Source organism: Rhopalosiphum maidis, chromosome 4, assembly GCF_003676215.2.
Source record: "Rhopalosiphum maidis isolate BTI-1 chromosome 4, ASM367621v3, whole genome shotgun sequence".
NCBI lineage: Eukaryota > Metazoa > Arthropoda > Insecta > Hemiptera > Aphididae > Rhopalosiphum > Rhopalosiphum maidis.
The window spans coordinates 32,327,624-32,349,269 of NC_040880.1; the positions used below are offsets into that span (position 1 = coordinate 32,327,624).

The 21,646-nt window shown below is 27.8% G+C and overlaps 1 long non-coding RNA gene and 2 pseudogenes across 1 annotated transcript; 1 reads left to right on the plus strand and 2 right to left on the minus strand.

The window, feature by feature from the left end:
• Positions 1–1,741: 1,741 nt before the first annotated feature.
• LOC113548764 lies at positions 1,742–6,384 on the minus strand (annotated as a pseudogene).
• Positions 6,385–6,467: 83 nt separating this feature from the next.
• LOC113548768 lies at positions 6,468–8,039 on the minus strand (annotated as a pseudogene).
• A 3,738-nt stretch (positions 8,040–11,777) lies between these two features.
• Positions 11,778–14,307, plus strand: LOC113549564. Its single transcript, XR_003404935.1, has 3 exons — positions 11,778–12,163; positions 13,506–13,760; positions 13,931–14,307. It is a non-coding gene; the product is annotated as an uncharacterized LOC113549564 (long non-coding RNA).
• Positions 14,308–21,646: the final 7,339 nt, after the last annotated feature.

A 21,646-nucleotide genomic window follows, 5' to 3' on the forward strand; every position in this document is an offset into this window, starting at 1 on the left:
ATTAACATATATAATTTGTTGTTGGAGTATGTGTTGACGATTTTACATGCGTGTCGTGAGTGCTAACCTACCGACGTCTAAGTTATTCCTGATTATGATTGATATCGTTTTGCACTTATATGGAAGGCCGGAAACTTGGTGTATAGTACGTTGTGGCTCATCACGATTTAAGTTAAACACTGACATAACATTATTATATCGATATTTATTACTATCGCACGATATTGCACAACCCTATTATTTGAACTTCAAATTACAAACCATGACTTTTATAAAGTTCTGTACCGCTATACCTATAGAAAATTTCTACGAAAACCGTAGACTACATCCAATAGTTTAAATTTTACTTCGACGCGTTTTTATTCAAAATTAAAAGCCAAAAATATTGATGATAGTATTTCAGTTGTGGTTTCCGTTATCGCACAAATTGTACAAAATTAAGATTTCGTACTATTGCGCGTAATACGAAATTGTACGATGAGGTTTTAAATTTCAATAAATAAAATTCAATACATTTAAATATTGAAAAATTATAATATCTAATTTTCTTAGTAATGATATTGAAGTATTGTATTTGAGATCAAAAGCCATCGATCGATTACACTATTATAATATTGAGATGTAGTACCTTCATGATTTCGTAAATATGTACGCAATATCTCTTGTTATTATAATTAATATTTACAATAATAAAAGATGATATTTCTGCATACATCACTACATCATGATACATAAATCTGCTTATATTATTTTAATTATATGCTCATTCACTGGCCTCGGACCCGTACGTGCGGCGCACACGGTATGTCGCAAGTACCTACTACCTACATGTTTTATTTTATCGGATTGCGACAAATAATAATCACAAATAGAAATATCCGATATATAAAACGTTTTCATATTTTCGTTATTTATTTGAATATACACTATACACGCATGTATATTATAAGTTGTTAAGGAATATTTGTACAATTAGTGTACCCCAATGATACGATGTAATTAAGAATTTTAGTTCAAATCATATTATTCGAATTGAAAACTCTTATGAGCCAAGTTGTCTTCTAAAACGTGTCGACAAAATATAATCATTTTATTAAACTATCATTAAATCGTAAAAATTTGGTAGTAGAAACCATTTATAATGACATGTTTTATATAATAATATAATATTTTTCGGTTATTATATGTGTAATGTCTTACTTCTTACAATAATGATCATGTGAATATAATGACTAATGACGTTTTTTTTTTGTTGATAAATTTAGATAAATTTGTAGTTAATTTATAATGACAACGCCATATACGGAGAATATTATCGAAAATTAATGGCATAAAAACAATATATATTTCGCCTTATTTTGATATATACTGAAAAAGTAAAAACAAATATTTAAAACAATTTTTATAAAAAAAAACAACTCAAACAATGATAATAGAAGTTTTTATATATTATGTGATGGAAATACGTTTTACTTTTTAATAATATATACTTAATTAAAAGGCCACATTTTGTGATATACACATACATAATATTAAACTTTTTTCTTATTTTCTTATTCAGAAATATCTTTTTTTCAAATTTCGTCAATTGTTCCTGGTCCATTAGACGTTATTATAAAAAATGTATTTAATTAAATTAGGTATTATTATCAATCATACATATAGTCCATATAGTCCATATGGATCGAAAAATTAAATATCTTTTAGACATATGGAATATATTAATATTATACTCAATAACTAGTATATAAACATAATTAATTTTATTTTATAAAAACAATATTAAATCAGTGATACATATATTAATTTATTAATTACAATTGACAACTTATTATAACCACTGAAATATTCTGTACCAATACATTTTGTCAATCAATAGAAATACGATACAAACGTCCAACATACTTGAAAAGTAACGTAAATAAATACATAAATACATAACTGATGCAACCAAAATAATCTAAAAACAATACATAAAAAACGAATAAATATATCATTATTGAAGAAAAATTGAATTCAAGCAAAATATCGTACTTTCGATTTTTTACCGTAGCTCTAGCCACGTTACTCAATTTTTCATGTAACTCGTGTTTTCTGATACCATAGAAATAAATTTTTACATAGGACGCCCAATCAAATTCTTCCAAGCTGTACCAAAATGTGTTACGGTCGTCTTGACTTAATAACGGCCACAGTTTTCTGGTGTTACTATTGTCAAATTTTCACTGTCTCGTAGTAAACTCATCAAGTAAATCTATCATGCATTCCGTTTTTACATACATATTCAACATTCTATAAATAAACATAAAAATACTTTAGATTACTAATAATTGTTAAATTATTTTTTTTTAATTAAGCTCATATTCCGATTTCTTTTAAAGTTGTAATTTCTATATTAGATTTCCTTTTATAATACTTATACATTTAAAAAACGATATATGTCACAATAATAATACGTACAGATAAGTGAAAACTTAAACAACACTTACTTAGGACTTTTACCGCATGCGATTAGCAAAAAATCAATCAACGTAGCTGGTATCCGGTGGAATAGGAATCTCAAAATTTTTACAATCCATAAATTGGAATAAAAAATACAAAACATATACCATATTGACTGTAAAGGTGGAGCTTCATGATAATGACCATTCATTTCTTTTATAAATCTGCCCCATAACAAGGGACTTTCGACACTAGAAACGTAATTATATATTTTTGGTTCCTGATTTATCAGATTTGTGTTTTGATATCTAAAATTTGAAAATTATCACCAGTATCAAACATTTACAATGGCGTTACGAATTTATACTTTTACACACGACCGTATGATTATGCGCATTTGAATACAGCGAATACGCATTGCAATAATATATACCTATTCACAGTGTCCCACATGACACTAATTAATGCGTTTACGGTGTAATCCGCCGGTACTATGTCCGTAACTTTATTTTTGACAATCGGAATGGTCCTCAAGAATCCAGTCATAACACCGGCAACTATGGCAGACGGACCGTTCATGTTTTCCAGCCAACCGGGATCAGGTTCCGATTTTGTACATCCGACTAAAAAAAATTATGAACATATAATAATGTAGAATTTAAATAGTTAAACACAAACACGTATTGAGTGTAATTTAATTTTTAATATTTTCTTTATTTTAGCACTTTATTTTATTGTATTTCATTCATAAGAAGTTTAATTATTTTTTTTATTTTTTTTAAAGAAAAATCGTTTTAATAAATTCTAAAAATTACCTTCCTAAAAAAATAAAGAAATTAACTTAATATACACTATTTGTATTATAATATTTTGTATCTCTATAACGATATATACAGTACTCGAAATGGGGGAGGGTGCAGGAAGAAGACGAGCTCCTGTACTATTTTATTTTTGCGTGCCTATACCCTAACTATATGTTTTTACTGAAACGGAGGGACGACACAAACTTATGTCCAAAATAATTGTTATTAAATTAATTATTTCAACTTACGTCAATTATATAACGAATTTTACGATTTTTAAATATAAAAAACGATTTAATTATTAATTTTGTTATCTATTTAGTATATTGAATAAATTATGTATGTTCATTATTATTATTTTTTTATTTTCTACTGTAACATATAGGACGTAGGTATTTCTATCAAAATATATTATGATTGGAATTTAATTATTTGTGTAGCTAAAAACAAAGTATTCAAAATATGAGTAGGTTGGTAAGGGGGCGTGTTGAAAGCGGCGTCTCCCGTGGGTCTGTGTTAAGTAATTGTGCACTTGGAACGCAGTTTTTAAATCATTGGATTGAGCTCCTCTACTTATTTTTTCCCAATTTGAGCATTGGATATATATATTTATTATACACATTATACTATCATAATAATCAAGAAATTAATGAATGTTTTACTGCCACTAACTCCTCAACAGATATGTTGAATCATACAATTTTTGTATACGAGATGAAATAACATCATTAAGACTCTAAATATTTCAATATAGAAAATCATTACTATGTCCAATTAAAAAATTAAATAATATGTATAAAATAATTTATAAGGATGTTAAATAAAACCAATACAAAGTATATAAGACTATAATACATTCCCGTCCACCATACAAAGGTGCAAAATGTATAGTGTAACAAATTCAGCCTATTTGTTGTTTTAAGTATATGATTTTAAACTAAACGAATAAAATAAATATAATGAACTTACTAATTGATGGACGAAATACTGAAATTGGTAAATGAATACCATTTATTAACACCAAATTTTCTGCAATTGCTTTTGTAAAACAATATGTATTGGGTCAATCTTCAAAAAATTCTAAAAATCACATATATAAGTTAATATTTTAAATAAGTTCTTTGTTAGCACATATAAAAAAATAGATTAGATAGATACACTTTTCACATACATTTTTAATAAATAAACAAATATCATTATATTCTGTATGGTCTTTATTTCTTTCATAAAAAAGTAAATTTCACAAAAAAATTTATGAAAAATGATTTTTGAATTTTAAAAACATAATAATAGGTAAACGACCATCAGCAAGGCTATGCATTTTTAATACATTTGAATGTTTTTTAATTCATACTACAATAAGTATGTCAATACTGCTATACCTGTACTAATAACTTCAAAAATATTTTTATTATAATTTTAAATACAATAAAGCAAATGTATTATAAACTAAATTTTTAGTGTAGTTTTTCTCTTACAAAAAACGTTATCCGAGAAAAAAAACTATAATTATTTGTAAATATTAACTTTATTTGTATGAGAAATGTTTACCTTGGTGTAGAATTATTGAGACTAAACATTTTTTAGCACCTTGGTCGTAATTGGAACAGGATAGTATTTTTCTTTGATTTCACTCCTGGGACAATGTGAATAAGCGGTCGACACATGCACAAACCCCTATAAAATTACATTCATATTTCATAAATATTATTAAGATTATACGTTCACATTTAATACACGAATATAGTACACCATTATTAATTAATAATTATTATAGAGTATATAGTAAACAAATTAGGAACGTAACATTTTTTTCTGAATCTGAACATAATATGGCTTATGGGTTACGGTTTTAATGCTTTGAAAATAAACAAAATATGCAGTTATGTATCACTAGTATTTACTAGTATTTATAATCAATGTTATCACTAAAAATACAAAATATATGCTTAAAAAACAAAAACTTAAATATACTTTTATTATTGGATTAGTGTGTTTTTACATCTAAAACTACAGTAAATTAATTTAAAATTATACAAAATATTAATTTGTTCAATATACTATCACGTTCATACATGTAATATACAATCAATTATTAATACTCAATATATCGCAAGTATCAGTTCTCTTCGGCGGCGGTCAAGTTTACACCCGTTTGGCCGTTTGTCCCTCGCATTAAGTTGATAAGCCAAAATTGTACAGAATGATAAAAATCCAAAAATTAAAATACTCCAGAAAATAAAATTCTGAAACGTAAAACTCAGCACATACAAATCTAGGGTATAAAATTTACTTAGAAAATTGTTATAACCAATGTTCTACATTCCGAGATATAAGACCTAGAATTTTAAATTTCGAAATTCTATGTTGTTGCTTCTTAATTTTTAATTTACGAAGTTTTATATGTTTTATATTAAAAATGTTAAAATTCACTAAATGTGAGCTAACATTATTTAATATCCATAATAAAAAAAAATCATAAAACATGAGATATGTTTTTAAAATTAAAAAAATATTTCATAACGTAAAATTAAGATTTATAAAACTTTGATATTTCTTCAGTTTTGAAGACTTGAAATAAATATTCATGCTATTATCTATAAAATAATCTAATTAATAAAAAAAAAAAAAAAAATACAACATAATTTAATGTTTGAATTAATATCAATAGACAACTCATCAATATTTATTATTATATTACCTTAAGGTTCTTCATTTGCGTTGCTAAAGACAGAAGTTTTTCAGTCCCTAGTATGTTTATTTTTGATGCCGATTCGAGAGTTTCGTTAAATTTAATTGTAGCCGCACAATGAAAAACAAAGTTAACATTTTCAACTACCCAATCGCGATTAGCTGTCACCAAACCTATTGATGTATCTTCTAGATTACCCTCAATGATTTTGATAAAGTCCGTAAAATCTGGTTTTTCACTTCTAAGTCGATCAAATACCTTAAAAAAAAAATATTTCAATTATGAACTCATAATAAAATATACACACTGTATAATATACTATATATAATTAAAATAATTGTACATTATAATAGTTTTTAACAATACTACATTAAATTAAATTAGCGATTATAGTTGATAGCTCTAAATTTAGAAAATTAATACTTGAATAAAGAAATGATTAGCCATTGCACAATATTTAACTGACAATTAATAATATATTAATGAATATATATGTATATAATATGATAATAAATTATGACAATTATTCACTAATGATCTTTTAAATAATTGCAGCTGTCATAAGTGCCTTTATTAAAAATATAAGATTTTACTATATTCATGTTGTAAACTATAATTTTTGTTATTATTTAGATTTCCTACACGGTAAATACATTTAATTTTAACATAATATATAATAGTAATACATGTATTAACAAAAAAAACTTTAAGAAACTAAATTAACTATAGATTATATTTTACAAGATTTAAAAATGTTAAACATGCACAGATTGATTTTTACTTTTTGTGTAAATTTATACAGATAGTTATCGGCTATTTTTGATTAAAAACATATCGTAATTATTAGATTCATTATAATAACAATTGAGTAGATACATAAAATATATTATTTTATTAATTTATGTATTTATTAATTTGTATAAATCAATGACCAGACGCCCTTTTAATAAAAAATATCACATAATATGATATAAATTGTAAAGTCAAAATTAGACATTTTTATAGATGGTAAATAGAGAGAATAATAAAAAATTAAAAATTAAAAAATAATAAGAATATAATTTAACATAATAATAAAATAACAAGGTAATATAGTAACTAAAGTTAAACTAATGAATAATAATATGTTATTATTATGATACATTCTGAATTTTGTTTTTATTTAATGTAAGATGGAAGAGACATCGATTTCTGTATTAGGTAATTTATTCACTTAATTTGAAATTAATCTTGTGGCTCTTGTAGATATACACGAAACTTAGACCCTTCAATAATAGGTATTAGGGACATCAATCAATCCATTTAAAAATTTATCAAAAATTAAAAACTCAATTTTTTTCTATTATTCATCTGTTTTATTTTTTGAGGATATTAAGGTATACTAAGTATTGTTGTCTGTATTCATTTGTTTATGGTGAAGGTTTATTAAAACATATATTATATATACATTAAAACGTCATCATATTATGGTTAAATAATTTAATTATTTTAGCACATCTAAAATAATAATAATAATAAAATTAAGATTTGCTAAGTTATAACAAATTACGTAAAAAGTTATATTTACTTTCTGACTCAATTTGTTTAATCGGAACTAAGGCTAATGAACAAAGACGATGAACAACTTTTTTAATATTATCGGCAAATGTAAAATCTTAAGACTTTGAAATTTACGCCAAATAGATTGCCCAAAGTGAAATAGACACTCTTTTATGGGTGTATCAGAACCAAAGCACTGCCGAATGGAGACAATCATTCCAATTTCAAAATCTATTTGAACTCTAATCCATTTCTCAATGCCCCTTCTTTTATTATTTCAAAAATTCTCTAATATGTCGATGTACTTTTATTGGGCAATAATGCATAAACCTAAAAAAATATATTTTAACATATAATACTTAGTATTTTACTAAATTATAAAATTATATTATAATTACTAGGGGTACCATCATACCTATAACAAAGCAGTGTAAGGTATATAATTTGTGTAAAAATTGTTGGTGCTGACTTAAATGTGCCATCCATAAAAACTGTATTACTAGAACAAAGACGTCGTAAAATCCTTCGGTACCAAATACAACGATTTTATTATCCGTACCATCACATCCTGTAGGTAATAATATTATTATTAGTAATAGTATTTATAATTAAATCGTTTAAATAATTTAGAATAATTACGTAAAATAATGGTCCTTCATCCCTGCTATAAGGTTATCAGGGGTTTCATGAGTACGCTTCCATCTTATAACTATAAACGTATATAAAATAAATAGTAAAATTTTTGATAATCGTGTTTTGACTTGTGACTTCGTAACCGATAATTTTATTATTAAAATTACTAGTATAAATGTTGAGTATACATTCGAGATTATAGTCAAGAGTCGAGACTCCTGAGATCTGTATGTTGTTACGTGTTTTATATTATGTGAGTAATGTGTGATAAATTTAGGATATCGAGAATAATGATTTTTTTCTACACATGAAATAATTTTTAATGTTCAACAATACGACTTACTTATTATACAATATTGGCTTATTTCATTATAATAACGTATACTTATTGTTTTATAATATATAATAATACTAAATTGACTTGGATGTAAACATTTAATCATAATATATACTGGTTATTAATATAATTATGTCGGGACTGTCGGATGGTTGGTCTGTTTGCGGTAATGAAATGACCAACTAGTAGGTATGATGTTTCATTTTTTTTTTTTTTTTTTTTTTTTATAGAGGACACGATTAAACGGAAATCACAAATTATAGTTCTGTAGCTGGATTTATTCCCTCTTGGCTAAATTAGTAGCTCATCCTATCCGTTTAAAAAAGGTATTTTAATTAAGGTAAGCAAAATTGGTTCCTATTTAAGATGGTGATGTATTTCACTACTGGCCAAGTCCGTTCCTGATTTTTCACTTTTTGGAATAAGATCTACGATAATTATAATTGAATTATCGTGACCAATAAATAAGTTATATAATTAATTTTGCACTAGATTGTTTATTCTACTGTTTTACAGGTGTCAATAATTAAAAGAGATAAAGTAAATAATTAGATAAGTTGAGGTAAGTTTTAAACTTAAAATGTATTAAGTGTACTATAACATAAAACATGCAATTGTTGCATGGAACATGTAAGTAAAAAAACTTGAATTATTTTAGCATACTCGACGGTTGTATTAAATATTATATGTATTTTTAAATGAAAAGATAAAAAATTAAATATATGATCACAAAATCATCCACGTTATATATAAATATTAGGTTAAAAAAATTCAAAATTTTCGGTAATTTTTCGAAATCAATATAGTTAGATAAATTAACAAACAACAACATCAAAACATTCACATTGTCATGGTGTTATATTTTCGTTGCCAATCAATCGATCGGAAATAGCTCACAGATGATATAATATTATATATTATATATTTATTGTTGGGAATATCCGACTTGCGAACGCGTATAATATATTAAAATCACTGACTTTACACAACTAAATTTAAGTTTGTTAAGTTAATTGAAGTATTATTAGTGTTATTTAAAATGTTTACATGTATAGTTCAATCTAAAGAAATGAAACATTATTATTATTAACGAATAACACATCTAAAAGTACAGTACAAATCGAAATCATCACAATACCCGTCGTCTGTGAAATTATCAAAATTCCCGGCCGCCGATGATAGACGAAATATATTTCGAGTTCATTTGCATTTCATCAGTCTTATACGTTAAACATCATTACTATATTTCTTCTCCACGCAATTTCACATATTATCGATATGAAACACGTAATGGCTATTTACACAGCACTGTGCTCCATTAAATTTGACTTAATTAATATCGTATTTGGCGTCATCGACGAAGACGATATATCTTATTCATATGGTACGCGCTTTTGACGTTATTCAAACAATGGTTTGCATGGAGAACGACAGCGGTAGATCTGACGCGCACACGTACACGCCGTCAGAATATATAATCGTAGAAATATTTCAAATCGGCTGATTGAGCCAGACGAAGGTATTAAAACACCGGATATCGAGACCGCGGAGTTGGTCGACACAGAAAATGTTCAACTGCCACTCGTTCAAGACGCCGTAGTAAGCGATGACGTGGACTGTCCGGTGGTGATAGAGGAGTTGGTCGAGGAGGTGAGCGTCCTGGCAGGTTTGCCTGATATGCACGTGGCAGTGAAAATCATAACCCCGTAGAAGGCGTTTTGCATCTACGTAGAAGTGGATTAAACGCTCCGCATTACGATTGTGCTGCTGCGTGTGTTGAAACGGTGTCCGCAGTCATTACCATTCCCCCACCACCGAAGACGTCAGCAGGACGACGGCGACGAAATCTGGTAAAGTAGGCGGGCGGGGATAATACGGATGACAAACACGGTCGACTACGGGAAACGCCAGTGGCGATGTGAGAGCATAACTCTCCTTTTCGTCGCTAGGCGAATTGAAGCAGGCCGACCCGTTTGCATCTGTTGGCCTGTAAGAAATTGCATTTCGGCACCGTATCGCCATCTCGTATCCTCCCCCTCGTCTAGTTTCATGTCGTTCTGCTGATGTATTTTTTCCTTTTTTGTTATTCTTGTTCAAATTTTAATTTTTTCTTCATTTATAAAATATATTATTATAGCAACTGATAGTAAATATGCAAATTTTTTCCGCAAATAATTTTTCTATTATACATTCACACTGTTATTTTTTTATTAAAATGTGTTACATTATTGATAGCTCTTACGGAAAATTTTATTTTTTTTATTTTTATCAATTAAATATACCTTAATTAGTTATTGAAATATTTGTAAATTTGTTATCATATTTACACAATGAATTATTGTTTTATTTTTTATTTATGAGTATATAAATCAATTACTAAAAATTTACGACATATAAAATCCTTAAAAAATTTTCAAAGCTTATTTCTAGAGATATTTAAAATAATAAGCAACAAACTAGGTTCAAAAATTAGTAGTCAGAACCATCTAGAAAATAACTGCTTGTTAGAATACACCGGGAACACTGAAAAAAATAAGCAACTAGATATAGGTAATAAAGGTTGATACCAGAAACTTAAAAATATTATCAAGGCTAAAAATATTGAATATAGATAAGATGTTATTCACCTGATCGTAAGTTGGAATAAGTTAACATTATCCAGGCATTTTATATTGTCCCCAATTAAATTTGAGCATTGTATGTTAAATATTGATTATATTAAAAAATTAAATAAAACATCTTACAGGGTAAATAAATTATTATAAAAAAATCTAAAATAGACGCTTCAAATATTAGTTTTTAAATCTATTAGATATCCAGTTAGGTTCATACAACTGAAAATGTTAATATAATTATCTCAAAATGGTACGACATGATTAATATAAATATTTTTTAGTATCAAAATATAATCATTATAGTTAATTATTACAAATAAATAATGTTAATGCACATAGAGATAGCATTATTTTACTTAATTTATTATTATACATACATCACTATTGAGGTATTTTGAGTTGCAACGTCGACCAGATTTTTTACATTTACACCAGTTGGTGGTACATGTATTGAAGGTACACCTAGTATACTCAAGCAATAGTTTTCGCGAAATTTAGTATTATATGTAAATATTATTGTTAAGATTATGGATCGAGCGCCAGAGAGGAAACTAAGCTTTAGCCCTAGAAATAACAGACCATCCGGAACACAGCCGGCGATTGGAACTGCAGCGACTACGAATGCGCTGTTCTACACGCCGCTGTCCAGTTCGGACATATATTATTAGCTATTTTTTCAATGACCTGTTTTGTCGATGTATAGTGATAACCGTCTGGATCCTGTTCCGGATTGCAGTGACCGGTCTACGCCTTATCGGCCACCACCACGGGCAACAACGACACGACACCGGCACCACGTCTCAAACGCACATGGTGGGACGTGAAGACAAGTCGGTCCGGACGAGTATCGGCCGCTGGTCGTCTCGCTCTCAGCGTGAACCTTCTTATCGACAACAGCGACAACGCTGCATAGTCGTACGTGCATTCTCTTTTATGTCGTCAACACCTGACATAGTGACATTTAACAACTAGCTATTGTGTACCTTTGTATATCATCTTTAAAAAATACATCGTACAAATAGTGAAATTTGTGTTGTTCTTTTATACTGACCGGCTCACCGCGGACTAACAGAGCACCTACCACCATAGCCGCGTCAGTGTGGTAACCACGTTAATTTTATTTAATAATCAATAATATTATCTTTTATTTTAATTTAAGTCACTATATATATATTTATATATACCAAGGTATTAGACATATATTTTATATATTTTAAGTAGTACCTAGTTTTTGAAACTAATGATTTAAAAATTAAAATTTGTGATCATCAAAAAATGACATAATATTATGTATTGGTACATTATTTAAAATAATATATACAAGTATATTTGGTACCTATTAATTTATGTTTTGATGTTTGATAATTTATAACTGTTTCTTTTTAAAAATACAAATTATTTTCCATGAATTTGTATAGAATTATTATTTTATTTTACCATTTTAAACTGTTATTCCAAGTTATTTCTAATAAATTCTGTACAACGAATGTAATGTTTTAACAACTGAAAACATGTCGGTCGTTTAATCAGCTGGCTTCATAGTTTGCAATGGTGTACTTTATCTAATATTATATTGAAGTCTGTGAAAATGTCTTATAAAAATGCCCAATTTTTATTTAGGTACAATATAAAAAACATAATGCTCATTATTATACAATAAAACATCAATTTAACGAAATTTTATTTTAACGATTTATTTTCGAGAACCATAACTTTCAGTATTAATTATGAATAAAAAAAAAAGTGACCCCAAAAACAACACGATTACTTACGATTGTGTGTGCAATGTTGCCATTTAATTTTTATTGTTAATTCATTAAATTTTCTTTAATAATAACTTTATAAACAAATTTTAAAATCTAAAAATGTAAAAGTAAAATAAAGTAATAAAATAATCATTATTTAAACCTTGGTATTTGTAACATAATATCTGAAAAACTTAACAAATATTTTATTATATTTTTATGTTTCAAATACTAGTTTATTTATAAACAGTTAACATATTTCAATGCATACATCGCAAGTATTTGTGTAAGTAAAATATAATTTATAGAAAAAAAATTGTTATTTGAAAACAAAGTAATCCAGTTACATAAAATATAATACCCATCCTACCGTTACTAATATTTGAATTCAACACTTTTCTAATTCTAGAATTAAACTCAATATTATTATATAATAAAAGATATACAATATACTAAATTTATCAATAATAAATATAACTGTCTATGTCCTATGATATAATAATATTTTATTGTAAATATTTAAATTAGATAGACAGCTATTGGAGCTGAACTATTAAAATTACAACATTATATAGATTGATTTTTTAATTTTTAGTTTTTAATAGTACAACTAAAATAAATAAATATTACTCACAAAATGATGTATAAATATTATATGGATCGCAGACTGGTCAGGTAATCAATGTTATTTTATTTTAGACCTCCTATACTCCTAAATATAGCTGTTAGCTGTATTGACCAAGACTCAAAGCCTGATTGGACAAATTCGGTTCACCAAGTTTCTGAGTTTTAACATCAACAGCATGGCGTATAAAGGCAGGCCACTTTAAGCTCAAACTACTATCAATTTTTCAGGCCAATCAATTTATAAAGTGGGTCTAATAACTATACAAAATTGGATTTTTAAAAAGCAAATATATACCCAGCACGGTACAAATGAAGCCACTGCAATAGGTAAGGTTATTATGTCGGTATAAGTCAACTGCACACTTTATTACCCAAAGACTTTGGTGGCATAGTGGCAAGCTGTTAAAGCACCGCGGTTAAAGACGCTGCCCGACTACAATACCCCAAATATTACATTGATTGTGGCACTTTACTATGGCTGCGAAAATTGTTCACAGGTCGGCTTTGTGGAGATCAACGGCAATACCAATCAAATTACAGTCCGGTCTACATCCGGGATTGCGACACCCGTGAACTCGTCACACGACGGGGTGCCGGAGAATGTACGCTGGTGATTTGTCATCAAACTCAGTAGTGCCTCCTCTTTTTCATACTCCCGATCCTGAATCACCACATGCGAAGGTTTCACTGGAGTAACACAATTTTTCGTACATCGTCGGTTCGTCAACAGTGAAATTGTATCTTAGTGTAATTCCATGCTGCTTAAGTTACCGCTGCGAAAAACTTAATAAATTATAACGATAATTAAATTCTTATTATAATAATTAGAATAATTAGAATATTAATAGTCAAAATAAATATGTCCTATGTTGATTATAACCTGTATTTAAATTTAATATTAAAAAACTATATTAAACTTATTAAATATTATGTTGTTTATGTTATTACTTATTAGTAACTTACTAAGAACTAACATAGGTAAACTTTTATTTGCAAAAAAAAAAAGTCTATGTGTCTTGCGTCGTTGAACGTTTTCGTGGATCCAGAGATGCTGACATCCGTATTCCAAGATTTATCATTCAGATGTAAGTTCTCACGTAGAATGTATAAAAAAACAAATTCATACACATTTTTTGAAATGTTTTTTTTTTCATTTAAAATGTAAAACATGTCTTTTTGAAGATATAATAAAATGTCTATTTGACATTATATTAGGTATTATATTATTATTAATATGTTGCTCTACGCATAAATGTAATCAAATTGTCTGTACACTGCGCCGTACAAGACGATTAATGTGATACACGTCATCATGTATTACTATTATATATATTTATTTGGTCATTTTATATTACAATATAGGTGTTATTAGCTATAGATACTTACTAAACTATATAAATTATGTATTAATCATTCATTACCATGGACACCTGTTGGTGGTTTGAAAAAAAACTAAATTTATGTATTTTTAATAGCGTAAGAATGTGTTAGACTTGAGAATCATGTTAGTAATAGCGGAAGAAAATTTTTTAGTGCCCCCCCCCCCCTGGTGATAAATCTTGAAAAAAGCACTTATTACCAATTACAAAAATTGACAAATGTACGTAGTTAATAATAATAATTAATGAAACGCTGATGACCGAATTAGGCATTTTTATAATTCCATTATTAAATTCACACATGAACCGGTGCAGGTGCGCGAGATCGATGGCGACCGGATACAGACAGTATTATCGACAGCCAACAGGACGATGGTTACACAGTATTAGGACCTGTGTGGTGGCTTTCCGCAGACTACAGAGTCCTGTCCACTGTAATTTACACCTACATTCGCTGTCGTCGGCGACAATCAATAGATACTATTATTGCCCCATTGACTGCGCCGGAGATATCAATCAGTACAACTCCGGAATACTCTAACTATGCACTATTGACTGATACTAATACTGTCCGATAGGTTTTTAGGGATGTCTTTCACCTTAAATGTGCAAGTCTGCCTGGGTGGGTCTTGCTGTAGCAAGATCAGGTGAAAAACTGTTGACCTGTGGTGGTTCGTACGGCCTTTTATACTCGGGTTATCGGCGATCCCGTGTTCTCTGACGGAACCGCAAAGCACAATTTAATGATATAATAATAGGTGTGCAAATAATACATTAATTAAAAAAATATATAATAACAATAGTATGTCAAGCGATTAAAATTATAATAATAATAAAAATAACAATATATAAATAATGATTATCAATAACAAGATATTATATAATAGGTAATATGAATAATAATCATAAGATTATAATAAGTATATTAAATATGGTTTAAACATATAGGTATAGTTTAAAATAATTAAATATTGAATACGAATAAAAAGTTATAAATATCTTTTAATTGAAAAAAACAAGAGTTACTTAAAATAAATACTACCCATCTATACATATTTATAAAATACTTATATATTAAAATATAGCACAGTGTTTACATTACTTAATAAAAACATTTTTTTCCGGTAACATAGTCATCTCTCTATTGTTTATTTGTGGAATATAATAATATAATATTATAGTTATAATTTATAATATTATTATAATAACATTAAAATATTCAATTTTAATATTTTTAAGCATATAATTGGCTCTATTACCTAGTTAGGTTCGGATCTAAATCCCTATTCTCTATTCTTTACACTAAAATAATTACTTGTAGATGAATAATATATATTAGGACATACAACAACATTCAAACAGTGTCATCGATGTCGGACAATTGCAAAAACTTAAATAAACATGAAAACGTATTGAACCACAATATTTAATTAATTATTTAAACGTTTCTACATTATAATTCATACGTTTATATGACTACATGAGAAAGATATACAATTTAGCACATATTTTTGTAATAAGTGATGAAAATTTAATTATTGTATTTGACTGATTATGTATTATTTTCATCTAGTTATCATTGTATAATGAATTAACTATTTCAGAATTAAGGGTATTTTATAAACAGTTTTTCAATACCACATATTTTTTATGAGTAAATAATTTTTGCTTTTACATACAATGCTAAGTTCAAATATTGATTAAGTGTTAGGAACAAAAAATGTCTTCTTTCTCATTTAAGAATCAATTCATCGAAATATTTGTTTGATAATAAACTTTAGATTTTAACAAAATAATTTAAAACTTTTTGTGAAGAGCATTGACAAATCTACGTGAAAAAAACTACACTAACAATTAAATTAAGTACAATAATAATTATAATCAAAACTGATGTAAAGTATATTATTAACAATAATAAAAAAAAAAACAGTTTAATAGGTATGAACATTATAAGTTCATTATATTTATTTAAAGAAAACAAATAACAAACATAATTTAGTTAGCGTATTATTTTATAAGCATTTATCATAAATTATAATATAAAAATTAATAAATATTATACGTTTTATGTTATGTCCATTGCCAACATACGTTGATTAGAAATAATACTAATTACTAAACACCAAAGTACTATAAAGTATTAAACATGTATATAGCCAGTGGCGTGACGGGGTATAGCCAAATGGGCCTATGAAATCATCACTCTGCTCCGAATTTAAATTTATGCATTAATTTAGCTCAAGGGATTTGGATACTGCAGGTCATAATATCGACGTATATTAGCGGGTGTTAAGAAACGAAAGAATAACGTAAACGGCATAAGCGCGCATTCAATTTGTGCTTTTCCACACCTACGTATCATTTATTACTTATATATGACCCTTACGAGCTAATACCAAACTCGGTTTAGAAAAGTTTACTGTGCCGTCACTAATTTCAAGAAATAAAGCCACAGAATAAATTAATTGTCATTAATTCCACTATGTTTTGTCGTAGTTACATGATACATGCATTATCAATACAGTAACATTAAATACAGATTCTTTGTCGTATTCAAATTATCTATATATATATACTGTAGAATCCACTTATTTTGGGACACCACATAAAAGGGACAATAATAACAGGGAAAGATTGGCATAGTACGGACATGTATCGATTTGTTAGTTATTCGGTTAATATGCCCAATGTGTCCCAATTTAGCGGATTCTACTGTGTATAGATATTATATTATAATGCAATATTATAACCAGTACACGCAACACTAACGAAAATAATAATAATTTATGTACACGTGCAGATCGTTAATCACCGAAAGCAACCAATTATATAACATATCGTGGCACTGAGGATAGCGGCAATGGTGAATAAGACAGCGGACAGTAGTACTGGCGAGTCAGACAGCGGACAGCGGTAAACGATAAATAGTGTCATATTAATTGGCCGTGACTGTGCGGGGTGATTTGGTTGGAATATAACTTTCAGCTGTACCGATCAAGAATTTCCGGGTACGATGTTGATGCGCGGACATCGACGGCGACCGGATGCAGACATAATATTATAGACATTTATTAAAGACATATATTTTACGGGAGACATGACCGCCGAGGCGGTAATTATAATCCATTACGAGAACCTGTGCGATGCTGTACTTGCTGCCTCGTATTTCCTGTCATCGGATATTGATGTCCGAGTTATGTCGCCGGTGATCGCCGATTCCGCAGCACTTTAATCGCATGTTAATCACCACTGTCATCGCGCACAATAACATCGCACTCCGCATCTGTTTGCCGTCCGTTACTATCATTACACACAGTAATAAAAAAAAAGGCTCACGATATTCTTCCACCTCCGACCGGCCAAGACTAAAGAGAATATTATATTTCGAGGTGACTAGTGCCGTATACTTTTTATTCTTTATAACCTTATCCCTTACGTGTTCACTGTATTATGCCATAGATTATCCGTAGTTTCATTTATATCTAATTTTCGTTAGTCATTATGTGTTGTATATGTATTTAATAAGATAAGGCAAACATTATAAATTAAATACTTTTAATGTTGTATTGATATTATGATTTAACTAAATCTAAGTAACGAGGCTAGGTACTCATGATTAATATATTAACGATTTAAAAATTATATTAATTGTAGTCGCTGTCATATTTAAGGTTTAGAAATTTTGTTTAGAATGTCGTACCATGTTTATACTTTATTCAGGATATTAATTTTAATATAATTTTATATTGGGTGATCTTTATTTCGATATTATACAACACTAAGTTTATATAATATATTATTCTCATGTATTTTAGTAGTATGTACTATGTACGTGGTAAACGTGGCATTTGAATTAAGTGTACCATCTGTTTTCAGTCGTTTGCGGCGGTAATACGTATAAATTTATTGCCAAGCTATTATAATTTTAAATACTTATTAGTTTAATAATATGTACTAATACTTACCAAAATATTGTATAAGAACATCAAGAACATACATCGATCCAGTTACAAAAGATGCATAATATTATTTGATAAAAAAAAAAAACACTGATTTTAGATTTTGGCTTAAGAGTAATGAAATACATTCCCGGTACACTATTTTCCCATATCACCTATGTAACTAGTCATAGGTCACAATAAAAGTGTATGTTGTATTGAAAAACTATTTATAAAATACTCTAAATTCTAAAATAGGTCATTGATTATACAATGATAACAAAATAACCTGTGTATGATTTAACTTATTTTTATAAATTTCAAAAAGTTAAAATATTAATAAATACGTATTTATTATAGTATTAATATCAGCATAATAATTTAATATATTCCAACACTTTTACAAAATGTGTAGGCACACCCAAATGATCGATGTGTGGAGGGTGAGTGTAAAATTAAGTTTAGAACGCAATATACTAATTTGGAATATAGACACCAGTGTGCTGTTGATACCTAAACAAATGTACGTAAATTACTTTTATTAGTAATACTGGTTTACTAAATCGCTCCTCGATACGTGGTTTTGTTTTGTACTTACTGATTAATCCTTTAAATACCGCTGTTAAACATAATTTTTCGTTATTATTACTGTATCTTATTCGACGAACTTAAAGTTATTAATTTAGTTAATGATTTATATCATTCATATTAATTATCTACAACATAGTCCACTATAATATATTAGTTATTTGTTTTATGATTTATTATATATTTGTTATGAAAGAAAAATGTGAGTAATTTTTTTTAATTTCATAACATGCTAAAACACAGATTTATATTTATGAATAATCATTGCCAACAAGAACTATATATTAAAGAATATAAAAAAATCATTTTTACAAATTTGGAACTAAAAAATAATTTTGTTATGATTATAATTTTTATGGCTCATACAAAAATATCATATATATCAGTATATATAATAATGTTATTTAAACTCACTCCGCAGTACCGTTTTGGCTGCTTTGATTATATTAAATATATTTGATTTATCTCGATGATGGTGGTCGTAGATCTGCATCTGTACATTCATTGCTGTACGTCTCTCAATAACGCAACATTTTCTCGCTCTCTTTTTGCCATCCATAACATTTTTCTACAATGCAGTCGAGTATTCATCATACTTAAATTATATTCTAACTACTTATGTGAGATTTGACTAGATTTTATAATAATTTTCTTAACTCCACTTCGATACAGCCAATAAGTCTGCATGACGGATTAGTATTGATTTAATTCGTTGTATGATTAATTTTATTATAGTTTTGTTGGTTAGATTGGTTTTTGTGTCGCAAATAGATACATATATATATAAATAAATGTGACATATACTGTTATATTTTTTTATTTTTGAGTATACAAATCAATTATTAGAAATTAGCGACTTTTAAAATCGTTAGAAATTTTTAAAGCTTATTGCAAGAGATATTTAAAAGATAATGCAGCAAACTAGGTTCAACAATCAGTATTGAGAAACATCGAGAAGATTACTACTTGTAATAATACACCGGGAAAGATGAGTAAAATAAACAACCAGATATAGGTACTAAAGAGCGATATCAAAATCTTAAAAATGTTATCAAGGCTAAATAGTAAATATGGATTGGATGTTATATTAGTTGGTAATGAAGGTGGGTTTGCACCAAATATTCTTAACAGCAAAGAACGTTTGCGTTTAATTTAAACAGCTATTAAAAACGCTAGATATATGGGAAAAATAAAAATTGAAATGGACGTTACTGCTTCTGAGTTTTACGTGTAAAGCAATTTATTTTGTTTAAATTTATATATAATAACTTTAATTTTGTATAATGTAATTTATTGTATGAATTTCAATGACTTAATTAATAATTGCAGTGATGGAAAGTACGATTTGGATTTCAATAATAAGTCAGATAGTAAATACAAAAGACAAATAATCTCAACTGAAGCTTTAACCAATTTTTACAAAGAAATCAATAAATAATTTACAATAGTATTAATTATTGAAGATCCAATTTATAAAGAAGGGAGAATTGAGAAGCATGGAATAATTTTACTGCATCCACTAACATCCAAGTATATTTATCATTAATAACATTTTTTTAATATTTTATCGTTCTTAGTTTCTGCATAAATGTATTTGAATCTGTATTTAAATATTAAAAATAAATATGATACAACTTCATTTTTGTTTAGTAAAAAATTTGGCAACGCCGCACCCAATTTCACTTACAATCTTACGCCTTTGAATAGTCAAACTCATGCGAGTATACTATGAACCAAAACTAAACTACAATTATCTAAATCTTAAATTATTTAATATGGTAATGATTAAACCATTTTAAGAATAAATAAATCAAATATTCGTTGAAAGTATTCGAAAGTAACTCGTACAGGTAAAGTTACTACAAACCCTTATGGACCGGTGAGTTATAAGTTATAGTAAATAATATATTATTTTATAAAATAACATAAGAAATTAGAATATTAAATTATTAAATCAATATATGCATATATCAGTACTTGTATAAAATGTAACAGGTATATGCTACAATCATTGAATATATAATATTATATATATGTATGTTTATATAAATGCATAGCCGCCCGACGAAGTACCACTCGTTTTGGTGTTCTCATTGCTTTTCCATCATCGCCTATATTATACCGATCGGTTGTGCGTAGGCCGCCTTTTTATCGGTAACACATCACTTTCGTTGTCAATACCGCCATGTAATATGCACTTTTTCCGGACGACGCCTCACGCCTAAAACACGCGTCATAAGGTGCTAACTCGGATCGGTTTACTCGTTTAGTCCGTGACACTATTTCAGTGATGTAATTTTATGTCACT